General features: G+C 40.4%; 1 long non-coding RNA gene across 8 annotated transcripts; it reads left to right on the top strand.

The window, feature by feature from the left end:
- Positions 1 to 355: 355 nt before the first annotated feature.
- On the top strand, positions 356 to 6,423 carry LOC123144556 (uncharacterized). Of its 8 annotated transcripts, none has more exons than XR_006471690.1 (8): positions 356 to 835; positions 998 to 1,114; positions 1,253 to 1,501; positions 1,585 to 1,671; positions 1,918 to 2,066; positions 2,715 to 2,784; positions 4,321 to 4,440; positions 4,593 to 6,423. It is a non-coding gene; the product is annotated as an uncharacterized lncRNA (long non-coding RNA). The 8 variants fall into 8 exon arrangements; XR_006471687.1 differs by having other exon boundaries at positions 1,202 to 1,501; XR_006471688.1 differs by having other exon boundaries at positions 356 to 839.
- The last annotated feature ends 349 nt before the right edge of the window (positions 6,424 to 6,772 follow it).

The raw sequence follows: 6,772 nt of genomic DNA, 5'->3' as shown, positions 1-6,772 counted from the left end.
GCCCGGAAATCCGGCCAAAAGCCCGGACATCCGGCGCCACGCTACAGAACATCCAGAAGTTTTGCCCTCCAGCCCGGACATCCGGCCCCCCAGCCCGGACATCCGGCCCCTCCTGAAGCCCCGGACATCCGGCCCGTCGCCCGGACATCCGACCACCCCTGTCTGCGCACAGTAAGGGCCGAGGCCCGTGTACCCCTTCGACCCCCTAGACTATATATACTCCTTCTCCTCCATCTTTCTAGGGTTAGCATTGGTTTAGCTCATATGTGAGATAGAGCATTGCGCATCCATACGGATCTCCTCCTCGAGAGAGACTGCGGCCCCTCTTCGGAGACGATCCACGTTGGATTCAAGACCCCCTCTTGGGTGGCCCCCTCAAGACCTCCTTTCGGAGAAGAACCGGTTACCTATGTATCGTCCCTTGTTGGATTTGGATCGTGTATCTCTTTGTGTTTTCAGAATCTAGCACATGTGTAATTGTTCTTGTTGATTTGAGTGATTATCTCGTGTCTTCCCCTTGTGTTTCTCCTCGTGTTCTTCGTGTTCTTAATTGGGATCCGCTCCTTTCGTGAAAGATCGACTATATAGGGTTGCACCCTACATCATCTCCCCAGTTCATCCTCCGTCCCTTGCTGCCCGAGATTCTCATCTGCTCAGGCCGCGAGGAAGCCACGTGAGGAGGAGAGACCTCGTCTCGAGAATCCCGGGAGGAGGGGCTCAACCAGAGAGGAGCAGATGCCAGCCAGGTAGTCGGCTCGGCTCGACGCCGTCCTTCGTGTCTGGGCCGCGGCAGACCCTAGCGCCGTCCTTCAGGTGTCTTCACGGCTGCAGGATTGTATGTGAGCCCCCAACCATCTCTCTCTCCCGCACTCATTTTCTCTCTCTCACGTTTGTGGTTCTCTGTTCAACTGAAGATGGCTTCAGATAGGACTAACATTGGAATATTCATGTGTTATAGGCCAATATAGATTTTCATTTAACTTCTGGATTGGTGCAGGTTCGAGGATGTAAATCTATCTGATATGTTGTTGATGGGGATTAAGATTATTGTACTGACATATCTGAAAGTATTGTACTGACATATCTGAGAATTTAATGATCTATCAGCAACTAGGTAGATGTACTCACCTCAAACTATTATTTTTGTGTGCTTCAGCTCATTTAACTACATGTTAATTTACTCATAAACCTCTTGCTGCAGCTACAGGTTTCTTTGTAAAAATTATTGGTTATTCTGAAATCTTATTATTAGGTGTTAAGCTTCAGGCTGATGTATTGGTTGAGATCGAGGAGAGAGCGAGCCGTTGCAGAGGAGAGGGGATACAAGGGTGGGCGGAGGTCAGGCATTGCTAACAGATTTGAGGCGGAGTGGGAAAGGTGAAGGTGATGCCGGCCGGCTGGCGCCTCACCACTGGCTCCTGTTTTGCAGCGGCAAAGAGAACGGTGCCGAGGATGTGTTGATCTATGCACGGCTGTCAGAAGTACATCCTTGCTATGATGTGTATGGTTTCTCTACTTTCCTCCTATTGCTCTATTCCCAATTTTACAAACTGCTAAGTTGGTGGTTGACTTCGTTTCTTTCAGATTTTTTTGTGGCCTTCTCCATTAGAATATTTCTCCTCAATGACCATATCAACCTGTCTGGTGTTTGCACATGTCATTTTGGTTCAGGTGTGTGCAAGATCATCCCTCTCTAAACTGTAAATTTGTCTGTATGTTTTGGTAGATTTGATTTATCGGCGGCGAAGGCAGACTGGCTGTACAAGGCGGGGTGCCATTGTTATTTTGGTTTTGGCTCATGAACTTCAAATCAGTTTTCCTATGAAAGAAAATCAATCTGTGTATGCATGATACTTGTTAATACTTTAACTGCAGTTTAGGATACAAATGTGATTACATTAATCATTTGTTAAACAGGTTACCGCCATTCCGCCTCTTCCTTGTGATGGTATAGGAGTACATACTAATTCGATAAACAAGAGGCGAAGTTGCCAACGCCTGAGATAGTGGTTCCTACCTCTGGCCTTCGCACCTTTAGTTCCGCAAGTAGTTCAGCAACTCAAATGGTAAGAACTTCAGGGTTCTTTTTTCTCTTTCTTTCTTTTCTCTTGGGACTGTTTATTCTCTGTTTGTATATATTTCCTTTGATTGAAATAAAGGACTGTGTGGCCTTTGCTCCACATAAGGTAGTCAAAAGAAAGTACTTCCGCTAATCCACATTAGTTGTCGCTGATTTAGTAGTGTACTAAATCAATGACAATTAAAATGGATCAGAGGAGGTAACATGTATTTTGTTAAAACTGCTTGAAGTAACTAGGGCCAAGTAACATACTATGTGATTGTTGTGTGTGGTCGTGGCATGTGAATCTGATTACACCATCATAGTTGGATAATAGCAGTCTTGGGGAGGAATACGATGTGTGTTTCAGATATTTAAGATCGGTTTGATTATGTTTCAATTTCGAAGACATGGTTTCGTGTTATGCCTTATAAAGTTGAGGCATGTGCTATAGAGGCAAGGAAGAGTACTTTGATTTTGTTGATTATTAGGGTTTTTGATAATGCAACTTCTTTTGGAATCTGTTATTAGTGTTTTATATATTGTTCCCCCAAACGCCATTTTTTGTTTAGTTATGTATTGGCAACCGTTTCCTTCTTCCATTGTAGTAAAGTAGAAGTTATATATTTTCCTGACCATGCCCTTCTTTTCCTAGGCCAGCGATTTGCTTTCTCCTTGGTTTACAGTGGCTGCAGCCTCCTATTTGTGACGTCGTAGCCCCAAAGGTATCCTTCTCTCTATACTGAATCTGATTCTTTGCATTTTGGGTTTGGATATGTTTGCTATTGCCAGCTCTATTTGCACTCAATCAATATATGTGCGTGCGCTGGTAGAAGTGAAAGAGAAATTTAGAGGGCGATAAAGGAATATACAGAAGGTCCTGAGGAAAATGATACCTGTACATAGTTTGGATTACTCGTGTTTTTTTATTTTGACTGCAAATAACTTCTCTTTTCAACACACTTAGTACGTGATCTAGCAATCACATTATAATAGAGTAAGTGAGAAAAAGCTCTTTATTTGAATGACCAAGAATCCGTGGTGTTCTCCTGAACTGCAAGGAACACTCCACTACGAAACTCACTTAAGCAGGTTGATAGATGATACCTTGTCTTGAGCCTATTTTCTCAAAATAATGAGAGGCTGAATGATTCAGACACAGGCTGAACCATCTTTCTCACCTCATCATTTCGTTACATTTTGATTTCATTGTGTGGTGTGCTTCGATCTAGGTGAGTTGAGTTGCTGCTTGGTTTGAGATGTTGATGTCGTTCGAGACGCCCGCTGGATTCACCCTTTTCAAGGTTCTGAATAAGGGCAAGCTTGACAAGGTCGAGCTGAGTGTTCGTCACCACCTCAGCTCTTGGTTTGGTTTGGATTACTCGTGTTTTTTATTTTGACTGCAAAATAACTTCTCTTTTCAACACACTTAGTACGTGATCTAGCAATCACATTATAATAGAGTAAGTGAGAAAAGGCTCTTTATTTGAATGACCAAGAATCCGTTGTGTGCTCCTGAACTGCAAGGAACACTCCACTACGAAACTCACTTAAGCAGGCTGATAGATGATATCTTGTCTTGAGCCTATTTTCTCAAAATAATGAGAGGCTGAATGATTCAGACACAGGCTGAACCATCTTTCTCACCTCATCATTTTGTTACATTTGATTACTGATTCGTCAAGGAGTTGTTGTTCTGCGTTCACTTATTTCCCCAAACTGTATGTACGCATCGCTCGCAAAAGAAATCGATTTAAACCCTCTTCGAAAAAATTTGGACTGTTGTAAGGTTGAAAAAAAATGCATGTGTTGTTCTGTAAGCACTTGAATTGAAGGGCAAAATGAAAAGTAACTCAGCAGTGGATAATCTTACCTCATTAGCCTAGACAATACTACAGGTGGTATGCTGTTGCTGGCCCATATATCCCAAGACAGGGTATACAGATAGCTCTTGACCTTGCCAGAGCGTAAGTAGTTCATTTGGTTAATCTGTTTTGCGTTTTGACATGCATCATTTGTTGCAGACTGCTAGATCGATGCTACTTCCGTTATTATTATTTTTTATTGCCTAAGTGCCGAACAAGCACTCTTGCATTGGAGATGCCCTGATTAGCTTCTTCTACAAATTTGTCCCAATGCAATTAGCAGGCTAACATATTCGAAAAATGAAATTTTGAATGACATATAGCAAGATATGCATGTATTCCTACTCTTATCTTATATGGACAAATAGATCTAACAGCTGGCTTGCTTGCTTGCAGTGGTACAGGTGTGATCTTCATGGAGCTAGCCATCATTGGATCTGGTAATACATAATCACTTATTCAGAGAGCCCGAGGTGAGAAGGGACGAGCATCTAGAACACCACCACCTACTAATCAGTGAGCTACTATCTGTCTTTGAATGAGTTACTTAAAAGAGAAGGCAGGTAGCAATAGAACACATGCAATCTCAATGTTTACTAATTATCTATTTCTGAATTTATTCGTTCCCAGCTGCTCTGAATCTGGGTGTTTTGCTTGCTGCTTTGTAGGAGTTTCCTACCTTTCTTCTGCAAATCTGGAATGCCTTTATGGCATGATCATGTGAAAAAAGTACCTTGATGCAGTAATGGATTTGATTATCACTGGTTACTCTGTTTTCACGAATTACTATCCAACTGTAAGTCTGTTCTATACCCTAAGGCCCATGTAAATCTGATAGAAGATTAAGCTATTTAATTTTAACTGAAAAGGATAATATTCTTTCAGTCGCTTGAATCTGTCCAGACCTGAAAAATACTTATACTTTGAAAGCTTGATATATGAGTATGTAATTTTACAGGTATGTAGATAGCCGACAATGTTATTGTTCAAATGTACTCGAGCCAGGTTTTCGGTGTTTCATTGCAACCAAAAGAATTGGTAATATTGTTTTGATGAAAACATGGTCGCACTTGTCGGTGTTGTAGTGGCATAGGAAAATTTTCCCTAAGATCCACTATGAAGTTGATTGAAAGTCCATTTTCCCTAAGATCCACTATGACAATGAAAAAGATTTCTGAAAACTGTGTCACCATAAATGTTCCATCATTGTCCATAGCAGTCCCATGCCGTATTAATTTCAGAAGAATAAATTCTTATTCAGATGTTCATTGTGTTTTTATGTACTGCTATATCTAAAAAAGCAAGTTTCAGCTAAAACCAGAGCCGTGGTTAAGATACTCTTCGCACCTAGGATATGTGTATATGTTCAGATTGCTAACTTTAAACTATAGTTTTAGAAAATGTGGTGCCCTCGCTTATTTTTCTAATGCATGAACTTAGGGTAAATGTTTATGTGTAATGCGTGCTTGATTTTTTTGTGGTTCTGGTGGATTTTGATTTTCTCCACCATGCTTCTCTCCAACGGGATGAGTCTGTTTTCGCAGCAGCGGGTGATGCATGTGCTTATTGTTGGCTGTTGCTATGTGGTATGCATTTTCTCATTGTTGGTTGTTTGTTGTTTGCTATGATTAAGATACATTGGCATGTACATTTTACATCAGTTTTGTTTTCAACACCACCTATCACTGTATGATTTGCCGTTAATAGAGTAGTTTCTCCTTTATTGCATTGCATAATGCTAGCAAGCTACATTGCACCATAAACAAAAATAATCCTCTTCCAAGGTTAAACCTGTTTTTTTCCTTCTAGCAAAGATCTTCTCTGGAAAAGATCAATTCCGTTAGCCTATAATATTGCAGTTCTTTCGTATCCTTCAAAGATTTATAAATATTTTCTGTTTCCACTCCCTTCGTTCTCATGGATTCTGAAAAAAAAATGTTTTTATTGATTAATAATATTGCTTTCCCTTTCAGTATTGTGGTGGTCGATGCATGTAGAATATACAGACTTTCCTAGAATGGCGCTTTTAGTTTTTCTGCTTGATGTTAGTTCATTGATGAGAACACCTATGTACATGATTGCTGCATGCATGATATCCTACTATATACTGAGAAATATTTTTGTTTTCCGGACATTGTTTTCTAAATCCTATCGACATATTACCTGACATGGTCTTTGAAGTTTCTATTTTATAGCGAGCTTTGCACTGGTCAACTTGAGTATGGTATGGTTATCTTTTCTTTTGTTTACAGGCGATGTGTGGTAGAAGCTGTACTCACAGGAAGACTATCGTGCTGTGTATAAACCACGTTCCACGATTCACTTCTGTTATGCATATTTACTTTCCAGTTTTAGGACTGAAATCCATCCATTGTAATGAATTTGGTTGTATGGGCATTACCTATTTGACTTAGGCTTGCTTCATCACATATAGACTGCTTTTCTTTTCCCCATTGCTTGTATGACCTAAAACTATCATGTATACGAGGCAAGTTATTAGCAATGTTTCACATTTTCTTACTTGCAATACTGTGCTTGCCTATTCAGGTGTTCCAAGACCCAAATCATCAGAAAAACAACACATACAACACTTTTTTCTTTTGAACTTTGGTTACCCTTATACAAGCCCCTGTTCACTTTGTTTATATAGTGGTTAGAATAGTAACCATATGTGCTTGCTCAATACTGATAAATGGAATATTTTCAAAGCATGTATGGTGCGGGTTTGTTCGCAATTTGGCGCAACGGGAGATTACTGAAAAAACACATTTTTTCAACATGACATGGTCTTGAAATGGGAGTCTACTATCAAATTAAAATGTGTAGGTATATCTCATTGTAGATGACA

Source organism: Triticum aestivum, chromosome 6D, assembly GCF_018294505.1.
Source record: "Triticum aestivum cultivar Chinese Spring chromosome 6D, IWGSC CS RefSeq v2.1, whole genome shotgun sequence".
In the NCBI taxonomy this organism is placed as follows: Eukaryota; Viridiplantae; Streptophyta; class Magnoliopsida; order Poales; family Poaceae; genus Triticum; species Triticum aestivum.
Note: the sequence above shows the minus strand (reverse complement) of the source record. Positions and strands in the feature narration are given on the sequence as shown.